This window comes from Eptesicus fuscus, chromosome 18, assembly GCF_027574615.1.
Source record: "Eptesicus fuscus isolate TK198812 chromosome 18, DD_ASM_mEF_20220401, whole genome shotgun sequence".
Classification (NCBI taxonomy): Eukaryota; Metazoa; Chordata; class Mammalia; order Chiroptera; family Vespertilionidae; genus Eptesicus; species Eptesicus fuscus.
In genome coordinates this window covers 58,371,957-58,394,772 of record NC_072490.1, presented here as the reverse complement: position 1 = coordinate 58,394,772, position 22,816 = coordinate 58,371,957, and positions in this window count along the sequence as shown.

The following is a 22,816-nucleotide window of genomic DNA, read 5'->3' as shown; positions in this document are numbered from 1 at the left end:
AATATGCATAAATTCTTGAAATAAGCCAGCTTAATGAACCAGCAAATTAGACTTTTCTTCCTCTTTATTTAACATCAGTTCCATGAATTTATCAGAATTCACTACAAAGGTGAAAATTTAAAGAAATATTCCTAAATTCATTTATAATTAGAACTAATGACTTTGGAAAAGACTTCTCATATTTTTAGAGACAGCCATTATTTATTATTGAATTTATATGATTTTGGGTAATAAATGTCCAATCTTTTCTCACTGACTTCTGTTATTTATAGTTTAGATTTTGTAATAGGACCACAAAAAAAATCAATTTTCTTCCCCAAACACTGCAATGACATTCAGAAAAGCAATGGCAAGCCATCTGTCAGTGGTTTCAGTAAGGGAGTTGCGTTGAAGGCTACATTTAGCGGTATCTGGAGACACATTGATTTGTCACAACTGGGGGAGGCTCTACTGCTATCTGGTAGATAGAGACCATGAATGCTGCTCAACCTCCCACAAAGCTCAGGACAGCCCCATGACAAAGGGTTACCCAGCCCAAAATGTCAATAGCACCAACATTGAGGACCCCTGACCTGTGTTAATGTGTCTCATGTAAAGAATGCTCTATTGAATTCAAGGGTTTTAAAAATATGGCATCACTTTTTATCCTGTCACATAGATTTAGGACAAAACCAACTATAAGCATGAATCTGGCCCAAATGATTTTCCCCCCCTTAATAGTTAAAGTAATAATTACTTTGGCACCTGTAATAAAGATGATAGAGTGCTAAAATGGAACCCTTAAGTATGAATTAGACAAAGAACTTTAATTTGTCCAAGTATTAATATTATTTTCAAGGAGATATCTTGCCCATTTTAAACCAAAAACATCTAATTACCTAATAGGATTCAAGATGTTTGAATTTTTGTTCAAAGTGTTTAAAGAAATCTGCTTGGGATTCTGATTTAGACAAGAAGAGTCTATTTCCAGAGTCAAGAATGATGGCAAACAATGGGGAGATCGGGAGGGCTGCTTCCCAGTGACCTGTATTTGCCTAAAATGTTATGTATGGTCAGCTTCAAGGTAGAGGTTCCAATCTTTTTTTTTTAATTTCTTTATTGATTAAGGTATTATATATGTGTCCCTCCATTGACCTCCCAACCCACCTCCCCACCACTCATGCCCTCACCCCCCTGGTGTTCTTCTCCATTGGTTAGGCTTATATGCATGCAGACAAGTCCTTTGGTTGATCTCTCCTCCTTTCGCCCACCCTCCCCTCCCTTCCCTCTGAGGTCTGGCAGTCTGATCGATGCTTCTCTGCCTCTGGATCTGTCCCTGTTCATCAGTTTATGTTGTTCATTATATTCCACAAATGAGTGAGATCATGTGGTATTTGTCTTTCTCTGACTGGCTTATTTCACTTAGCATAATGCTCTCCAGTTCCATCCATGTTATTGCAAATGGTAAGAACTCCTTTTTTACTGCAGCGTAGTATTCCATTGTGTAGATGTACCACAGTTTTTTAATTCACTCATCTGCTGATGGGCACTTAGGCTGTTTCCAAATCTTAGCTATGGTGAATTGTGCTGCTATGAACATAGGGGTGCAAATATCCTTTCTGATTGGTGTTTCTAGTTCCTTGGGATATATTCCTAGCAGTGGGATCACTGGGTCAAATGGGAGTTCCATTTTTAGTTTTCTGAGAAACTCCATACTGTTCTCCACAGTGGCTGCCCCAGTCTGCATTCCTACCAGCAATGCAAAAGAGTTTCTTTTTCTCCGCATCCTTGCCAACATTTGTCGTTTGTTGATTTGTTGATGATAGCCATTCTGACAGGTGTGAGATGATACCGCATTGTCGTTTTGATTTGCATCTCTTGGATAATTAGTGACTTTGAGCATGTTTTCATGTGTCTCTTGGCCTTCCTTATGTCCTCCTTCGAAAAGTGCCTATTTAGGTCCATTGCCCATTTTTTGATTGGATTGTTTATCTTCCTTTTGTTAAGTTGTATGAGTTCCCTGTAAATGTTGGAGATTAAATGCTTATCGGTGATGTCATTGGCAAATATATTCTCCCATGCAGTGGGCTTTCTTGTTGTTTTATTGATGGTTTCCTTTGCTGTGCAGAAGCTTTTTATTTTGATGTAGTCCCATTTGTTTATTTTCTCTTTAGTTTCCATTGCCCTAGGAGCAGTATCAGTGAAGAAGTTCTTTCGGCATATGTCTGAGATTTTGCTGCCTGTGGATTCCTCTAGTATTTTTATGGTTTCCCGACTTATGTTTAAGTCCTTTATCCATTTTGAGTTAATTTTTATGTATGGTGTAAGTTGGTGGTCTAGTTTCATTTTTTTGCATGTATTTGTTCAATTTTCCCAACACCATTTGTTAAAGAGACTATCTTGACTCCATTGTATGTTCATGCCTCCTTTGTCAAATATTAATTGGGCGTAGTGGTTTGGGTTGATATCTGGGTTCTCTATTCTATTCCATTGGCCTATATGTCTGTTCTTATGCCAGTACTAGGCTGTTTTAAGAACAGTGTCTTTGTAATACAGCTTGATGTCTGATATTGAGATCCCTCCTACTTTGTTCTTCTTTCTCAGGATTGCTGCAGCTATTTGGGGTCTTTTTTTATTCCAGATAAATTTTTGGAAAGTTCTTTCCAGGTCTGTGAAATATGCCATTGGTGTTTTAATGGGGAGTGCATTGAATCTGTAGATTGCTTTGGGTAGTATGGACATTTTGATGATGTTGATTCTACCAATCCATGAATAGAGGTCCCACTCTTGATAGAGATGGTTTAATGTTGGTACTGGTGAGCTTCTCCTTTAGGGTTCTAGACGAGGCTCTTGTTTCGTCTGTCTCTCATATGCCTGTGTGAGGATTCTGGCTCATTTAATTTAATTAGCTTGGTACTCTTATAGGCCTTATTTGTTCAAAGGAAAATCTAATCATTATAAAATGGCTCAATGAAGGAAAATGAAAGAAACTGAAATTTTTCTCATCCAAAAGAAAATAATAATCAAGTGTCACAATGTATAAAATTATTCCAATTTGTTCAACTTCTTGAGAACAAGGGTGCTCTGAAGGAAAGTTGGTAAATTTCTATGATATGTTAAAATCCTCTTTGATCTCATTTAGCGGGGCAAGTATAACTGAAGTTTTCATAATTTAAGAATTGTGGAACAGTATTTCTTATAGTGAGGAAAATGGCTTAATGGTTATGCGCTTATTATCATGTATTTTTTGGAAAATAAATGTTACTAGCACATCAAATGTTACTAATATTTCTCAAAAATAGTGAAGTAAACCCAATTCAATTTAAAGACAAATATTAAGTGAATAACAGTCGCGGTGACACTGGATGTGGCAAACATTGTGCTGGTACCTAATGAATGAAATCCCAGGCAGTGTGAGCCCAAGTGGCCCTGGGTCGGGGAGAGGCCAAGCGTCCCTGGGTCCGGGTGAGACCATGCGTCCCTGGATCCGGATGAGGCCTCGTGCACCTAGGCCCGGGTGAGCCCAATTGGCCCTGGGTCTGGGAGAGGCCAAGCATCCCTGGGTCCGGGTGAGACCATGTGTCCCAGGATCCGGGTGAGGCCTCGTGCACCTAGGCCCGGGTGAGCCCAAGTGGCCCTGGGTCTGGGAGAGGCCAAGCGTCCCTGGGTCCGGGTGAGACCATGTGTCCCTGGATCCGGGAGAGGCCTTGTGCACCTAGGCCCGGGTGAGCCCAAGTGGCCCTGGGTCTGGGAGAGGCCAAGCGTCCCTGGGTCCGGGTGAGACCATGTGTCCCTGGATCCGGGAGAGGCCTTGTGCACCTAGGCCCGGGTGAACCCAAGTGGCCCTGGGTCGGGGTGAGGCCAAGCGTCCCTGGGTCCGGGTGAGACCATGTGTCCCTGGATCCGGGTGAGGCCTCGTGCACCTAGGCCCGGGTGAGCCCAAGTGGCCCTGGGTCTGGGAGAGGCCAAGCGTCCCTGGGTCCGGGTGAGACCATGTGTCCCTGGATCCGGGTGAGGCCTCGTGCACCTAGGCCCGGGTGAGCCCAAGTGGCCCTGGGTCTGGGAGAGGCCAAGCATCCCTGGGTCCGGGTGAGACCATGTGTCCCAGGATCCGGGTGAGGCCTCGTGCACCTAGGCCCGGGTGAGCCCAAGTGGCCCTGGGTCTGGGAGAGGCCAAGCATCCCTGGGTCCGGGTGAGACCATGCGTCCCTGGATCCGGATGAGGCCTCGTACACCTAGGCCCGGGTGAGCCCAAGTGGCCCTGGGTCTGGGAGAGGCCAAGCGTCCCTGGGTCCGGGTGAGACCATGCGTCCCTGGATCCGGATGAGGCCTCGTGCACCTAGGCCCGGGTGAGCCCAAGTGGCCCTGGGTCTGGGAGAGGCCAAGCATCCCTGGGTCCGGGTGAGACCATGTGTCCCTGGATCCGGGTGAGGACTCGTGCACCTAGGCCCGGGTGAGCCCAAGTGGCCCTGGGTCGGGGAGAGGCCAAGCGTCCCTGGGTCCGGGTGAGACCATGTGTCCCTGGATCCGGGTGAGGCCTCGTGCACCTAGGCCCGGGTGAGCCCAAGTGGCCCTGGGTCTGGGAGAGGCCAAGCATCCCTGGGTCCGGGTGAGACCATGTGTCCCAGGATCCGGGTGAGGCCTCGTGCACCTAGGCCCGGGTGAGCCCAAGTGGCCCTGGGTCTGGGAGAGGCCAAGCGTCCCTGGGTCCGGGTGAGACCATGCGTCCCTGGATCTGGGTGAGGCCTCGTGCACCTAGGCCCGGGTGAGCCCAAGTGGCCCTGGGTCTGGGAGTGGCCAAACGTTCCTGGGTCCGGGTGAGACCATGTGTCCCTGGATCCGGGTGAGGCCTCGTGCACCTAGGCCCGGGTGAGCCCAAGTGGCCCTGGGTCTGGGAGAGGCCAAGCGTCCCTGGGTCCGGGTGAGACCATGTGTCCCTGGATCCGGATGAGGCCTCGTGCACCTAGGCCCGGGTGAGCCCAAGTGGCCCTGGGTCTGGGAGAGGCCAAGCGTCCCTGGGTCCGGGAGAGACCATGTGTCCCTGGATCCAGGTGAGGCCTTGTGCAACTAAGCCCGGGTGAGGCCACGTGCCCCTGGGTCTGGGAGAGGCCAAGCGTCCCTGGGTACGGGTGAAGCCAGATCCTGGGTCCGGGTGAGGCCGTGCGCCCCTGGTTCCATCCGGGTGAGGCTGGGTCCCAGGCCCGGGTGAGACCACGCGCCCCTTGGGTATGGGTGAGGCCACGAGCCCCTTAGTCCAGGTGACGCCGTGCCCCTGGGTTCGGCCGAGACCAAACCAGAGGGAGTCGGACCTCCATTACCACCATTTGTCCACCATCCAGAGCTGAGGGGTCAGTGCTGACATGTACACATAAGGAACTACTGGACATCGAAATTGGGTCTCAAAAGAACTGTTGGTCCAGGGGGAAGCTCGCTACAGATTGATTCATTTGCCTGTCAGCATAAATATTATTGCTCGTCTCACATTCAGTTCTTATTAGTATATATCTAGTGACATTTGATCTTGTTCATCTAGAGGAAATGATGAACAACATAGACTGAGGAACAAGAACAGAACCAGAAGCAAGGAGGCATCGATCGAACTATCGGGCCTCAGAGGGAGGATAGGGGAGGGTAGGGGAAGGGTGGGGGGAGGGGGAGAGTTCAACCAAAGGACCTGTATGCATGCATATAAGCCTATCCAACGGTTAAGTTCAACAGGGGATTGGGGCATGCGTGGGGAGAGGGGTGGGATGGGAATGGGGGGATGAGGACAAATATGTGACACCTTAATCAATAAAGAAATTTAAAAAAAAAAAAAAAAAGAAAGAAATCCCAGGCAGTGCTGCAAAGCCATCACCCTAACATTTCACTGTGTAGTCCTTTGAGTGAACCAAGTATAGGGATAGAGATATAATGCCCTCAGCATATGTCATTACATTGGTTTTTATAATTACTGATAATAGCAATTAACACTTATTGGGCCCTTATAATGATGCTCAGTAACATTTAAATAGTGCTTATTACATGCCAGGATGTTGGAAGGATGTTTCTTGTTTGTTATTTTTTTAACTCATAACAACCCCATCCAATCAGTCCCAGCTAGTACATGGTGAAGCTGGGATCTACACCCCAACGTCCGCCTCTGTAGTCTGTACTCTTAGCAACTACGCCATACTGTGTCTCTTGTGTTAAAAAATTTTCACATGTCTCATTACACCTCCCAGTGACCTTCCGCTGACCCTCCTGCCCACATTGAACACCTGAGGTTCATTTCTCACTAATCTGTGGGGAGGGGTAAATGGACTCTGAGCACTGAGAGCCTGAGTGGAGCAGACACAGCAAGAGCCACTGAGGAGGAGGAAGAAAAGGAAAGGGAGAATTTCAACTAACATTTATTTCTCATCTCATCCTTTTTAAAGTTCATTTTTTGTGTGGTTATAATGTACTTACACATCAACACAATAGTGTGTGATGTAATGTATAATTAAATACACATATATTGAGAGTGTTTGAGCAAAAATGTTATACTGATAGATACATATTTTACAGTAACCCCATATTTCTTTCCTCCCTGGGCCATTCCCTCGGCATCCACAGGTCTGCTCAGAAATATAAATGGTTCCCTTAAAGCCTGTGTGTACGTGTGACTTTATTTACTATGCACATTTCAACTCATCCACTCAGTACATTGTCACTGATTGCTGAGGAGTATCTCAGATATGAAAAGAGTATGTTATTTTGAGGTTTCGTCCATGACAACAAAACAAAACAGCTAATCACTTCAGATACCCCATTGCCTAGAACACAAGAGGTTAGATGGCTGAGCCGCCTGCGGATCCACTGAGCAAGTCTTCCCACAGCCTGTGCAGACACAGGCACCACAGCCCTGCAACTCTAGCCCCATGCTGCCGGCAGCTAGCCCAGCGGTTACGAGCACACGTCCCTGACGCATGACCTTGGGCAGGTTATTTAGCCTGTGCTGACGTTTTCTCATTTGTGTGGACATAACAGTACCTACCTCAACGGGTGGTGGTGAAGGAGCAGATAAACCAGTATATGTGGAGTGCTTAACGCAGGGCACTCACAAACTACATGCTCCTTACCGTGCGTGAGGATTAAATCTGTCATGTGTCTGCGTGGCTGAGCCAGCGTGCCCAGATATTGGTTCCAACATTCTTCTAGATGTCTTGGTGAAGGTGCTTGGAGGGGGGTTAACGTTTAAATCAGTAGAGCAGGTAGAGCCGATTATCTGTATGTGATGGTCTCATCCAGGAAGAGGCCGAGCAGAGAGAGACTGAGCTCCCACCAGGAGGAGGGAGTCTGCAGCAGCTGTCTGTGGACTTAACTCTTCCCGGATCTCCCGCCTGCTGGCCTCTCAGCAGATTTTGGATTTGCCACCTTCCACAATCATATAAGCAATTCCTTAGAGTAACTCTATCATCTCTCCATCATCTATCTATCTATTACCTATCTATGTTTATCTCTGCCTTTGCCTGCCTGTGTCACACACACTCCGCTGGCTGTCTCTCTGGCAATCCCTGAGTAACACGCTGTGGACAATGGTAGGTGGCGTTTACGAAGCCCTTCCCACATACTATTCCACACTTCAGACTTGACCTCACTTGTTCTCCATGAGAGCCCTATTGCTCCTGTTTACAAACCGAGCCTAAAAGAGGCCAGTGCCTGCCGCGGTCATCCGCTGGTGTGGACGGGGCAGGAGCCAATGCCTGCCCAAGTCAATGTTGCCGTTGTTCATTGTGGGTCCGAGGCTGGGCCTGCCTGTGCGGGGTAGAGTGCTTTGTCTTCCTCTCATCCTCGCAGCGGGGGACGTGGGAATATTTAGGTGGCTATTTGGGCAGCACTGATTCAGGCAGAAACCCAAATAGTGCTCCAATTGGGAGACAGAGGGAAGGGGTGTCTATGAGCAAGGGAAGGGGACAATTACATGAGCAGAAGGAAAGCACGGCTTTGGTGCAGAAAACATAAGACAGTGACCCTAGTTCTAAACAGTGGTTTTAATTTTCACTCAGTAGTTGTCAGTCCAGGAGTCATGATATCTGCTTTCCTGTGTTCCTGGCAAACAGTTCTTTGGGATTCAGCATTGCATTAGGCTCAGTCCCTGGGTTAATGTTCCAAAGGTCTGAGGCATGCAAGGCAGTTCCTCGGGATGGTGTTCTGATTATTTTTTACGAAACCCAAATCCAACCCACTCCATTGATGCTGCTTTCAATGAGGAAACCAAAAACATTGTTTTCAAATCCATCGAACACTTCTCACTCTTTTTCTGAATTGTCTCCTCTGTGGCATCTGACACTGCTCCTCCTGCTTCCTTGACAAACTCTCCTGCCCGGGGACAGCCCCAGTCATGCCTTCCCAGCTTCCCCGGGGTCTCCTCTTCCCTGGCTGTCCAGTCACCTGTCCAGTCATTAGACATGCACCCTATGGGCCTGCAAGGGCTGGGTCCTCAACTCTCTTTTCTTCTCCTCTTCCATGTTCTCCTTCATCTGTCTCATGTACCCCACACATGTTTCATTATCCACATATACTCCAATGACTCAAAACTCTTTCTCCCAGCTGAGATACGTCTCCCAAACTCCAGCCTAATGCTCACCACTGCCTTATGACTCAGGCTTCTCAAATTCGGTATTTTCAAAACTAAATTCACCATCCCTGCATCCTCCCCACCAGCCCCACCTCCAAACTGCTCCTACCTTATGCATTTCCCATCTCAGGAAATGGCATCACCATCTAATCCTTAGCTGCCCAAGCCAGAAAGCTGGGTGCCATCTTCTCTCTCATCCTGAGCCTTCACATCTACTTGATTGCAAAGTACCACCCAACTGACTGCTTAGTATTACTCACATCTATGCCCCTAGTTTCATGCTCACTCCCACCCACTGGGCTGCAGTGTGGTCTGCACACTCTCAGACTCACCCTTTCTAGTCCACCCTGAACTCTGCACCCAGATGGACTTTCTAAATCGTAGCCTGACTGTGACTGTCTGAGGCTTGAGTCTCTTCGTAGCTTCTCTCAGGAGAAAGGCTGTATTGGACACAAACCTCTGCAGCTTCACAGAGCCTCTCAACTCCCTTCTCTGGAAGGAGCTCAGTTTGTTGCTGGGCTGAAGAGGTTCGTTGGCCTGTGCACATCAAAGCCCAGTAGGACATGAACAGGAGTTTGCAGCCAAGAAGGTAAGGATTTATTAAGGAGATGACACCATGTAGCTCAGGCTCACAGACCTGGCTCCCCAATGACTTGCAGGGATGGATTATACGGGGAAATCACTAATCATGGTGACTCGTAGAGTTAGGGTCATGGTCTCTACTGATTGTTGATAGGGTCGGGATAACTGATCATTGCATCTGGTCCTGACGTGAGCATGGAGTTGTTCTGTCCAACTTCAGCAGGATCTGTTCTGTGGGGTCGTTCCTGGATCTGGAGCTAAAACACAACTGAGGCCAAGATGCTTTCTTTAGTTTGATTGAAAACTCTGTCTCAATAGTCAATAGACCCAGGACCTTGCTCCTAACACTACCGGATGCTGACCAGAACCTCCTTGTCCTGATTCTTAATGATTAAGCAGGGGACAGGGAGGTAGGGGAGTCAGCACCCCAGGTGAGGCCAGTTTGAGTCCAAGGGGGAAAAAATCAAAATGAAAGGCTAGATTAAAGGAAATAACGTTCTTCATGATTATCTGTTCTACTGGCTGGGGCCCACGTTGAAGTGTTGGGCCTGCATGTCCTTCAAGTCTCGCCTCTAACCTCTGTTGTGAGCCGTCCTCAACTCTCAGAATTGCACGGAGGCCATGAGTCTGGCTTCCTGAATGCAATCGAAGTGTGGAGAAGAAACTCCCAATGGATGGGGCTTGAATAATGGGAATCAGGAGGTGAAGGAAGCTGGACAGATCTGTTTCTCCTCTTTCTGTCTTTGTGGACTACAAGGAGTTTCTTCCTACATCCTTTCTGGAGAAGTCCCTTGTCCCACGCAGTTTTGCCGGCTGAGTTACCTGCCCTGCCCTGCCTCTTTCTAGCTCATGCTAACGTGGTGGCCACCAAGGCAAGATGCCACAGTTTCCTCACACCACTTTGTTTCTTCATTTGCCTCACTTCCCTTTTGAACTTACCCTCACTGCCCTGGGATTGCATCTCCCAAACTAAGTGTCAGCACTTCAGTGCTTGCCCCAGACAGTGCTCCCCGCCTCCCCCGCCCCCCCCCCCCCCCCCGCCTGGCTCGGGAACTCAGCTTGCTTCATCTGTCTGGTCAGGTTCTGGCCCCACACTTTGCAGTTCCAGGAACACACCTCTCTCTCCTGCAGCCCTGTGTCGGTCCTTTCATCGCCCCCTGAGGTTTCGGTCCCTCTGGAAAGCATTTCTCTTTTTAATTGAATTTATTGGGGTGACATTGGTTCACAAAACCACTGGTTCTTGGCATGACTTTTGCACCAAACTGCTTACATCTCACATTGGTAGGCTTCGCTGTGCTGCTCTGTGTGGCTTCTCACTCAGCTTGGGGTTGCCATTTGCTGGTCTGGCTTCCCCACCGGTCGGGAAGTTACTCACTATTTTACCTTTAGCACCTGGGACAATGCCTGACAAAGGGACCAACAAGTATTTGATGAGTTATTGAATACATGAACACATGTTTTCAAAAGGAGACCAAGTCCATGGAAAAGAGTACACCAGCAAAGAATCGTGCTAGTGTTGGTAAAACAGTAGAGAGAATAGTAGAATGGTACTTTACGCCCAGGTACTTTACGCCCAGCTTTAACAATGATCAATCAGGGCTGATTTTGTTTCACCTATACCCTTATTTACTTCTTTTATATAGTTTGAAGCAAATTTCATTTACCATATTACTTCACCTGTGACTATCTCAGTGTCCATTATTTCCTAAGGAAGATTTGGTATGCTTAAAATTTTTTCTTGTTGTTGTTCTTTCCTCATTGTGAACCTTCATAGTGAAAGGAATTTTAGAGACAGGACAGGAAGTTTTAGGGAATAAGGGAGTCCACGGGAGAGGAATGCATATGTGAAGGGCAGAAATAGCTCCTAGCCACCAAAGTGCTTATCATACTCTCACAGAGAATAGGGGAAAAATCACAAGGTACGGGAGGGAAGAGGGTAACATATTTTCACAGAGGATAGAGAAATGTTGCAAGATAAGAGGGAGAGGAAGAGGGGGGCACCACATGGGCTTTGGACTTTGAAACTGATACTATGTAGCAGAGTGACCAATGAGGAAAGCACAGGATCCTCAATTGAGAAAGGGTCCAATTAAAAAAGGTCATGTTCAGACAAAGAACTGCAGCATATATAAAGGGACACAAGACAAATACTTTTTTTTTTTTCCAATCAGAGACAGAGAGCAGGTTTTCCTATTTGGGGACCCCTCGTAGGGAGTGTCTGTATATGCTTACAATAAACTTCTACATTTTTATTAAAGAAGCATTTAGTCTGTGAATTTATTCTTCAACTTCATTGGACAAGGACCCACAGAAGAATCTGCACTCCAAATCCCACGTATCAATGGCAGTTAATACCATGTAGTTGAATGGTTAGGCTTTATGGCTAGGTACAGGTGGGGCTCAAGACTAAGCTCCAATGTTTAAATCCCAGCACTCCCACTGACATATTTTAGGGGGGATGCATGTAACCTTGGCATATACCTGGACATAGGTTTCCTCATCTGAAAAATGAGGCTAATAATAGTCTCTACCTTATCGGACTGTTAGAATAGTAAATAATAAAAGTAGCTAAAGGGCTTGGTACAAGGTTTGAAACCTAGTGATGAGTGTTAGCTACCTTTACCACTATTATTGAAGAAGGCACCTTTAGAATCACCTCCTAAATAATTTGGAAGCCTATTGGGTTGGATGTTTCTGTCTGCAGAGTACTGAAAAGCCCAGCCTACATAACTTAGCAGGAGATGCAAGATCTGACATCCCTGGAGGAAGAGGGTCCATCAGTGGCTCAAAGATGCCATCAAAACCCGGGCTCTCCCCATCTCTCCGCAGCCCCTTCCTCAGGATGTTTTCAGGCTCCTCGTGACTCCCGGAGGGCCGCCAGGTGAATACTGCTGTGTTCTCAGTGACCAGGTGAGAGGGAAAAGCACACTCTCAAGCAAGGAATGTAAATCTCTCCTTCATTCTGATTGGACCAACCTCACGTGAGCCATGGAAACAGTGGGGCGGGGTAGCGAGGAGGAGCAGCATGTGATTGGCTCAGACCACGCAGGTCCACTCCTTTGGGTTGTGTTAGATGAGGGAGAAGCAGGGTGAAGGGAGCCTGCTGGGCAAGAGGTGGCAGTTCCCACCTGTCTATTGTCAGAAACACGGAGATGCCTATTCATCAAGAGGAGGAACTCTGACGTTTCATTATGTTCAGAAGCTACATTACCAGATTTAAAACATCAAGTGAAAGCATATACGCATATTATTACTTTACATACTTATAGCCTATATTCACTGAGGGGTTGCTTTGTGCCAGACGCTATGTTAAGTAGTCCTTTACATTCACAAACACTTCCATTTATTTGATCAGGAAATACTTACTGAGCACCTACTGCATTCCAGACACTGTGTACTCACTGGGAACAATAAAGGCCAAAAAAGAGACCAAGAGCCCAGTGGTTGAGCATCCACCAGGAACCAAGGGGTCACTGGTTCGATTCTCCGTCAGGGCGCATGCCCGAGTTGTGAGCTTGATCCCTGGTGAGTGGCAGGTAGGAGGTGGCCAGTTGATGATGTTTCTCTCTCATCATTAATGTTCCTAACTCTCTCTCCCTCTCCCTTTCTCTCTAAAAATCAATAAAAACGTGTTTTAAAAAAGACGAGAGAGAGAGAGAGAGAGAGAGAGAGAGAGAGAGAGAGAGAGAGAGAGACCAAGGCCCTGCACTCTCATGGGCCCTAAATTCCATAAGTAGGAAACGGGCCACGAGGACGGAGTGAGTGGGTGAGTGGCCAAGATCACAGAGCGTGAATGTGTCAGTGTTGGAATTTAAATTTGGGGAGTCCAACTCCAGAGCCAAGCGTGGGTTGTGACAGGAGAACGTTTATGTGGCTCCAAGGGAGACAATGCCAGCGTGAGGTCAGAATTAACTGGCATCCAGTCACAGTCCTCAGCTGGCTCCAGGCTCCTTCGCCCCTGCCTCCGCCCTTCAGGGAGGCTCCCGCAGCTTCGGGGAGGCGTTGAGCCGGGGGTCAGCACCGCCTCCCCTGGAGAGCTCTCTGGGTGATGACAGGCAGAGAGCAGGCCGGGTGTCCACCTGGACCAGGGGTGCTGCCGGAGCCCCTGAGGAGCCCGGGACAGCACGCACAGGAGGCAGGGGCTCCCACTGAGACCCACCCTCCTCCGAGGCCTCTAGCTCTCATTTGCATAATTTCAGGTAGCCTGTTTCTTTGCTTCTGAGCTACGAGTGTAGCCACCTGCTCACCAAAAAGGGTTTTATGGTGTACAGTAGGGAGACTTCCAGACTTCTGAGTGAGAAACTAAGCTAACTGAAAGATACACATTTTATAAACTGAGTCCCTCCCATGCGGGGTGTGGGAGAAGTAGGTTTACACATTGTGAGCATGCAAAACACAGTTTATTCTTGTACTTAATATTAATTACTGTATTATTTTTCATATGAACAACTGTAAACCTATATTTTCCCAACCCTGTATAGAGCCATGACCCCAAATTTAAGTAAAATTTTAATGTCCAACTTTGGCCAGGTTATTTTGAAGTTGAGTTTCACTAGAAAGAATCAAACCTATACAGAGAGAGAACCAACATGGCGGCATAGGTAAACACCTATACTTGCTGTCTCTCACAGCCACATCAAAATTACAACTAAAAGGCAGAACAACTACCATCCAGAACCGCCGGAAAGCTGGCTGAGTGGAAGTTCCACAACTAGAGAGGTGAAGAAAGTGCATTGAGACTGGTAAGAGGTGCGGAGGCGCGGAAAGTGCTGGTACCTGGATGAGCTGCTCTTTTAATCAGGAGGGAGTTACAAGCTCCCGATTGCTCTGAACTCCAGTTCCGGGTGAACTCTGGGGGACCCACAATCATACCGGGAAAAACTGGGCTGTCTGGCATCAGGACAGGAACGCGAGAGCGGATTTCTCTCAGAGGTACTCGCAGCGATCATTGTTCCTGCATGGAGGCACAGGACAAGGAGATCCGGGGACCTCTCCAGTGCAGGGCTGACTGGAAGCCATTGCTGTTTGCTCCTCACTGGTGATTCCCAGAGACCTCTTCCCACCCAATTTACAATCGTACCCAAGCTGTGCACATCGGCTTTTGCATATAAATGGCCTGTCCTTTCTCTGCCTAAAATCTGTCAAACTGCAGCTGGGTCAGAGAGCCCCAGAGCTTCCAAAAGAAGGCCCAAGGCCTGGCAGCAGCAGCTGGCCTTGCTTCACAGCTAGGACTCGTCTGGGCACTTCCAAATCCTATACAAAGAGGAGGAATCTGCAGATCTCTCTGTAGCTCCTGCTGGGCAGCCCCAGACAGTGGCTGACCTTGCACCTCCTTGGGGATCCAAGAGCCAGTGTACCCAGTGGTCAGAGTGAGACCATACCAGATTACAACTCTTCACATCCATAAGTGACACACTCAAGGGACAGATTCAGTGAGCACCAAAGCCCCACTGAAGCAAGTCTTGCCCCATAAGGGTGTCTCCTGTGCAACAGATCTTCTAGTGTAGACACAGCTGGTCATCACAGCCAATTGGCCTGGAGGTCAATTCCTCCCAGTGATACCAACAGCAATCAAGTGTTAACTACAACAAGACTGTGCACACAGCCCACAAATGGGTTCATCAAGAGCGTCCACCTCAGGTAACTGGGGAGGCTGAGCCACTGGGCCCTATAGGACACCTACCACACAAGGCCACTCTATCAACTCAAGGAGACTTAGCAGCTACCCAGTACATAGAAACAAACACAGGGAAGCAGCCAAAATGCAGAGACAAAGAAACAAGTCACAAGTGAAAGAAATAGAGGAAAGCAAAATACTGGATATAGAGTTCAAAACCACAGTTATAAGGTTACTCAAGAATCTTCTAGAAAGCTCTCTGAGAAATTTAGTGAGACACTCAAGGATATGAAAAAGGGCCAATCAGAAATTAAGCATACACTGACTGAAATAAAGAATAATATACAGAGATCCAACAGCAGACTAGAGGATCCCAAGAATAAAGTCAAAGATTTGAAATACAAAGAAGCAAAAAACACCCAACTGGAAAAGAAAAAAGAATCCAAAAATATGAAGATAGTGTAAGGAGCCTCTGGGACAACTTCAAGTGTATCAACATCCAAATTATGGGGGTGCCAGAAGAAGAGAGTGAGCAAGATATTGAAAACCTATTTGAAGAAATAATGACAGAAAACTTCCCCCATTTCTGGTGAAAGAAATAGACTTACAAGTCCAGGAAGTGCAGAGAACCCCAAACAAGAGGAATCCAAAGAGGACCACACCAAGACACATCATAATTAAAATGCCAAGAGCAAAAGACAAAGAGAGAATCTTAAAAGCAACAAGAGAAAAACAGTTACCTACAAGGGAGTACCCATACGACTGTCAGCTGATTTCTCAGCAGAAACTACACAGGCCAGAAGGGAGTGGCAAGAAATATACAAAGTGATGAATATTAAGAACCTACAACCAAGATTACTCTACCCAGCAAAGCTCTCATTTAGAATTGAAGGTCAGATAAAGAGCTTCACAGACAAGAAAAAGCTAAAGGAGTTCATCACCACCAAACCAGTATTATATGAAACTAGAGGCCCGGTGCATGAAATTCGTGCACAGGGGTGCAGGGGAGGGGGTGTCCCTCAGCCCTGTCTTGGCCTGCAAAGACGCCAGCATCCCTCACCCCGGCCTCTAGCCAGAGGTTCCTCCCCTCCTTCTGCACAGCCTCTGGGAAGATGCTTGTCCTGGGGCCTCCTCAGGGCCCTGGCCCACGACGCCCTGCAGCTTGGGTACTCGGGGGCTTGGGCTTTCAGGTCTGGCTTCCTCACCTGGCATGGTGAGCATCAGCTGCCATGGGAGCCTTGCCTTAGGAGTCACCCCCTTGGACCATACTACTTGCAAGTGTGTGGAGGGGGGTGGCCTCGGTGGCAGTGATTTGATGTCTGTAGCATGCCCGCTGACACACACCACCACAGCGCCACACTGGTCCCATCTGGACTGCTGGCAGGGGGCTTCCAGTCTGCCACTGTGGCTGATGGGTTGCAACTGGGGGCTGCAGGTGGAGGACCCCGGCACCCATAGGGCTGTCAGCATCAGGAACTGGAAAGATCCATTTTTCTGGTTCCTCCCCTGCTGCGCGGATGCTGAGCTCCGGGCCCCAAAGGCCCGTTCACTCCCGCCGCACGGCCGGCCAGGGCGGGGGCACATGCGCTTGGCCCTGGAGGCCCATTTACTCCCGCCGCATGGCCCGCTGGGCCACAGCACAGCCATGGTGCAGACGCTGAGCAAGCTCAGCGTCCTGCTGGCCCCATTTGGTGCCTGCTCAGCAGCGCGGCAGCCAATCACAAGTCCCCGCCCCCCGCTCCTCCCACCGGCCCAATCGGCTACCCCGGCCACCCCAAGTCCCGCCCCCCCCGTGCCTCCCGGCCCAATCACGGGCATAGCGGAGGTACCGTCAATTTGCATATTACTATTTTATTATGTAGGATGTTGAAGGGTATTCTCTAAGAAGAGGAAGAAGAAAAAGGTAAAGATAAAAAATTATGAACAACTTAACTCACTCAAGAAAGAGTTCAAGAACCAGCGGGAGTGAGAACAAAGGCAGGTTGTGTTCAGGTGGAGGAGAAAGACAGGGGTGGGCTCCAGGAGACAGGCCTGAGCGGGGTGCCTGCTGCCTGGTTGCAGGTCTCACCCACCGGCTGTGAAAGAAGTGAGTGCTCATGCAGTGGGCATAGCGGGTGGAGCGGGCGGAGTGGACGCAGTGGGCATAGCGGGTGGAGCGGGCGGAGTGGATGCAGTGGGCATAGAGGGTGGAGTGGACATAGTGGGTGGAGTGGGCGGAGTGGACGCAGTGGGCATAGTGGGAGGAGTGGACATAGTGGGTGGAGAGGGCGGAGTGGACGCAGTGGGCATAGTGGGTGGAGAGGGCGGAGTGGACGCAGTGGGCATAGTGGGAGGAGTGGACATAGTGGGTGGAGAGGGCGGAGTGGACGCAGTGGGCATAGTGGGAGGAGTGGACATAGTGGGTGGAGAGGGCGGAGTGGACGCAGTGGGCATAGAAGGCGGAGTGGACATAGTGGGTGGAGAGGGCGGAGTGGATGCAGTGGGCATAGCGGGTGGAGAGGGCGGAGTGGATGCAGTGGGCATAGTGGGAGGAGTGGACATAGTGGGTGGAGAGGGCGGAGTGGACGCAGTGGGCATAGTGGGAGGAGTGGACATAGTGGGTGGAGAGGGCGGAGTGGACGCAGTGGGCATAGTGGGAGGAGTGGACATAGTGGGTGGAGAGGGCGGAGTGGACGCAGTGGGCATAGAAGGCGGAGTGGACATAGTGGGTGGAGAGGGCGGAGTGGACGCAGTGGGCATAGCGGGTGGAGAGGGCGGAGTGGACGCAGTGGGCATAGTGGGAGGAGTGGACATAGTGGGTGGAGAGGGCGGAGTGGACGCAGTGGGCATAGTGGGAGGAGTGGACATAGTGGGTGGAGAGGGCGGAGTGGACGCAGTGGGCATAGTGGGAGGAGTGGACATAGTGGGTGGAGAGGGCGGAGTGGATGCAGTGGGCATAGCGGGTGGAGAGGGCGGAGTGGATGCAGTGGGCATAGTGGGAGGAGTGGACATAGTGGGTGGAGTGGGCGGAGTGGACGCAGTGGGCATAGAGGGCGGAGTGGACATAGTGGGTGGAGTGGGCGGAGTGGACGCAGTGGGCATAGTGGGAGGAGTGGACATAGTGGGTGGAGAGGGCGGAGTGGACGCAGTGGGCATAGTGGGAGGAGTGGACATAGTGGGTGGAGAGGGCAGAGTGGACGCAGTGGGCATAGTGGGAGGAGTGGACATAGTGGGTGGAGAGGGCGGAGTGGACGCAGTGGGCATAGCGGGTGGAGAGGGCGGAGTGGACGCAGTGGGCATAGAGGGAGGAGTGGACATAGTGGGTGGAGAGGGCGGAGTGGACGCAGTGGGCATAGTGGGAGGAGTGGACATAGTGGGTGGAGTGGGCGGAGTGGACGCAGTGGGCATAGTGGGAGGAGTGGACATAGTGGGTGGAGAGGGCGGAGTGGATGCAGTGGGCATAGCGGGTGGAGAGGGCGGAGTGGATGCAGTGGGCATAGTGGGAGGAGTGGACATAGTGGGTGGAGAGGGCGGAGTGGACGCAGTGGGCATAGAAGGCGGAGTGGACATAGTGGGTGGAGAGGGCGGAGTGGACGCAGTGGGCATAGCGGGTGGAGAGGGCGGAGTGGATGCAGTGGGCATAGTGGGAGGAGTGGACATAGTGGGTAGAGAGGGCGGAGTGGACGCAGTGGGCATAGCGGGTGGAGAGGGCGGAGTGGATGCAGTGGGCATAGTGGGAGGAGTGGACATAGTGGGTGGAGTGGGCGGAGTGGACGCAGTGGGCATAGTGGGAGGAGTGGACATAGTGGGTAGAGAGGGCGGAGTGGACGCAGTGGGCATAGTGGGTGGAGAGGGCGGAGTGGACGCAGTGGGCATAGTGGGAGGAGTGGACATAGTGGGTGGAGAGGGCGGAGTGGACGCAGTGGGCATAGTGGACGCAGTGGGCATAGTGGGTGGAGAGGGCGGAGTGGATGCAGTGGGCATAGGGGGCATAGCGGGCAGAGTGGGTGCAGTGGGCATAGCGGGTGGAGTGGGTGCAGTGGGCATAGTGGGTGGAGAGGGCGGAGTGGACGCAGTGGGCATAGCGGGCATAGCGGGCAGAGTGGACGCAGTGGGCATAGCGGGCGGAGTGGACGCAGTGGGCATAGTGGGTGGAGAGGGCAGAGTGGACCCAGTGGGCATAGCGGGCGGAGAGGGCGGAGTGGACACAGTGGGTGGAGTGGACATAGTGGGTGGAGTGGATGCAGTGGGCATAGTGGGCGGAGTGGACGCAGTGGGCATAGCGGGCGGAGTGGGTGCAGTGGGCATAGCGGGCGGAGAGAGCGGAGTGGACACAGTGGACACAGTGGGTGGAGAGGGCGGAGTGGACACAGCGGGTGGAGAGGGCGGAGTGGACGCAGTGGACACAGTGGGTGGAGAGGGCGGAGTGGACGCAGTGGACACAGTGGGTGGAGAGGGCGGAGTGGACGCAGTGGACACAGCGGGTGGAGAGGGCGGAGTGGATGCAGTGGACACAGCAGGCGGAGAGGGCGGAGTGGACGCAGTGGGCATAGCGGGCGGAGAGGGCGGAGTTGACGCAGTGGGCATAGCGGGCGGAGAGGGCAGAGTGGACGCAGTGGGCATAGCGGGCGGAGAGGGCGGAGTGGGAGCAGTGGGCATAGCGGGCGGAGAGGGCGGAGTGGACGCAGTGGGCATAGCGGGCGGAGAGGGCGGAGTGGATGCAGTGGACACAGCGGGCGGAGAGGGCGGAGTGGACGCAGTGGGCATAGCGGGCGGAGAGGGCGGAGTTGACGCAGTGGGCATAGCGGGCGGAGAGGGCGGAGTGGACGCAGTGGGCATAGCGGGCGGAGAGGGCGGAGTGGGCGCAGTGGGCATAGCGGGCGGAGAGAGCGGAGTGGGCGCAGTGGGCATAGCGGGCGGAGAGGGCGGAGTGGACGCAGTGGGCATAGAAGGCGGAGTGGACACAGTGGGTGGAGAGGGCGGAGTGGGCGCAGTGGGCATAGCGGGCGGAGAGGGCGGAGTGGGCGCAGTGGGCATAGCGGGTGGAGAGGGCGGAGTGGGCGCAGTGGGCATAGCGGGCGGAGAGGGCGGAGTGGGCGCAGTGGGCATAGCGGGTGGAGAGGGCGGAGTGGGCGCAGTGGGCGCAGTGGGCATAGCGGGTGGAGAGGGCGGAGTGGGCGCAGTGGGCATAGCGGGTGGAGAGGGCGGAGTGGGCGCAGTGGGCATAGCGGGCGGAGAGGGCGGAGTGGGCGCAGTGGGCATAGTGGGTGGAGAGGGCGGAGTGGATGCAGTGGGCATAGCGGGCGGAGTGGGTGCAGTGGGCATAGTGGGTGGAGTGGATGCAGTGGGCATAGCGGGCGGAGTGGGTGCAGTGGGCATAGTGGGCGGAGTGGACGCAGTGGGCATAGCGGGCGGAGTGGGTGCAGTGGGCATAGTGGGTGGAGTGGATGCAGTGGGCATAGCGGGTGGAGAGGGCGGAGTGGGCGCAGTGGGCATAGCGGGCGGAGTGGACGCAGTGGACACAGCGGGTGGAGAGGGCGGAGTGGGTGCCAAGACCAGCAGCTGTCCGGTCAGTCGCGTCCTGGGATTCTACAGGCTCCCAGGTTTTGAACTTGGCGGCGCCTCGTCCCTAAGAGGCCCCTTCAGGAGTCCTGGCCGTCGCCTCCCACCCCCTTCTGCGTGTGGTGGAGTTTTCATTGTAAAGACGGTGTAATGAGCCTTGGGGTCTTCCTCTGGAACATTTCTCTCCATCTGGGATTGACCTGGTTTCGCCCTTCCTGTTGACCTCTGGACCACCGCGGGCTTCCTGCCGCGCCTGTTCCCTGTGATGGAGTGGGGGGGGGGGAGGACCGGGGCCTCTGACCCAGATGCCCGCTGCCACGTCCTCACTGCACTGGCTGGGAGCCTTCCCTAATGAGTCCCATCCTGCCCAGGACCAGAAGCGAGAACACGGGTAAATGTGTCGTTATGAGCTATGACAGAGCGCAGGTTCAGAGACTGACGGGCAAATATCCAGTGGAATGGTCACCAGAGGCAGGCATCCTTTGCTGGGCACTGTGGGATGTTTACCCCCATTAGGTCCCCTGCCCCTAACTGTGATCAACAAAAATATCTTCAGACTTTGCCACATGTCCCCTGGGGGGCAAAATCCCTCCCAGTAGCAAACCACTGGTTTAATGTGTGAACTTTTTATTTCAAAATGCCATTTAAAACTTATAAGTTTTATAGTAATTATCTACAAACTTTACAATTAAAGATAAATTACATCCAAACTACAAGACAGCTCTTTTGGTCCTTCTTTGATGTAAACATTAAAAACAAAATCTGCAATTAAAAAAATATTAATACAAATCATAAAAGAAACCCAGTGTAAGTGTGCCTAGAGTAATTTCTCGCTATATATCTCAGTTCTCACATCTATAAATGGAGAAACTTACATAAGAGAGTTCCAACAGATTTTTCTCCTTTAGAATTAAAATTATGTCATGATTCACTGAAAGTGTATTTAGTTACCTTGGACTTTAAATGATGATTCAGTTTACAAAAATGCAATTCACATTTAAATTTAGGGAAAATAGGTCTATAGAATGAGGCATACTGTTTTTCCTTTCAAAAGTCTTTTTGAGAAATTTAATTATTTTAAGGTAGTAAAATTGCCATATATATGTATGTATACACACACACACACACACACACACACACACACACACTCTACAAAGTAATTGCATCACTGGTTAAAGGCCAGGTTTTGCATTGCTGTCTTCTGAAAGCATTATTACCAGGTTCTTCGCATTCTTTTACAACTGACATGGCCACAGGCAAAGAGACATGCCAGGAAAGGTCAGTAAATGCTGAGGCGAATCCATTTGCATGGGGGGTGTGGGTTTCCATGGCTTCTGACAGAAGCAAAGGGAGAAATGTGAAGAACGGAATTAGTTTCCAGTGACGAACAAAACGAACTGGTCTATAAATACTTCATTTCAGCCCATAAGGCTCATTGTTGGGGTTATCTTATTATGAGTAATCATGGGTTGCTTTTTTTGTTTGTTTCTTTTTCTGCTGATCTCTGTGCTACTCATCTCTGAAACAGCACCCACTAATTTCTTTTCATTTACCTCGTTCTGGTATAAAGAAAATATATGTAGTCATCAAGTAGGAGGTTAGAGCCATCACCACCCAATTTAAACATAAAGGACACTTTTAGAGTCAAAGGGTGTGGTGAACAACGATAAGGCCACAGTGCAGTCCTCCAGTGTCTCCGGTGAAGCAGCATAGGTGGCTGGCGAGATACCACTGGTTTTCTACGCGATTGAGAAGGTCCTCCGAGCAGCAGGTCTGTCTCCCTGGGAGAGGCTGCGCGGACCTCCTTTGTTCACACGGTAAGTGCCACGTCAGTCCCCGGTGACTGACAAACCAGGCTGGGCACTTAACGTGGGGTCTCCCCTCCCTTAGGAGAACACCCCTCTCAGGCTCAGCGCCAGGGGCCTGAGAAGGATGGCCTCGTGTGCATCTCAGTACCCCATCCCAGGCCACGGGCCTGTCCAACCACACGCCCCAGCCCAGGCCACAGGGCTGTCCAACCACACGCCCCAGCCCAGGCCACGGGCCTGTCCAACCACACGCCCCAGCCCAGGCCACAGGGCTGTCCAACCACACGCCCCAGCCCAGGCCACAGGGCTGTCCAACCACACGCCCCAGCCCAGGCCACAGGGCTGTCCAACCACACGCCCCAGCCCAGGCCACGGGCCTGTCCAACCACACGCCCCAGCCCAGGCCACAGGGCTGTCCAACCACACGCCCCAGCCCAGTCCACGGGCCTGTCCAACCACACGCCCCAGCCCAGGCCACGGGCCTGTCTAACCACACGCCCCAGCCCAGGCCACGGGCCTGTCCAACCACACGCCCCAGCCCAGGCCACGGGCCTGTCCAACCACACGCCCCAGCCCAGGCCACAGCAATTGGTTCAGAGGTGAGCACGTGCCCCACGATGGTCCACTCAGACTCAGTCCTGGGATTCCTGCCGGGATTGTTGGGGGGTCTGGAGCACTCCCCCTTCA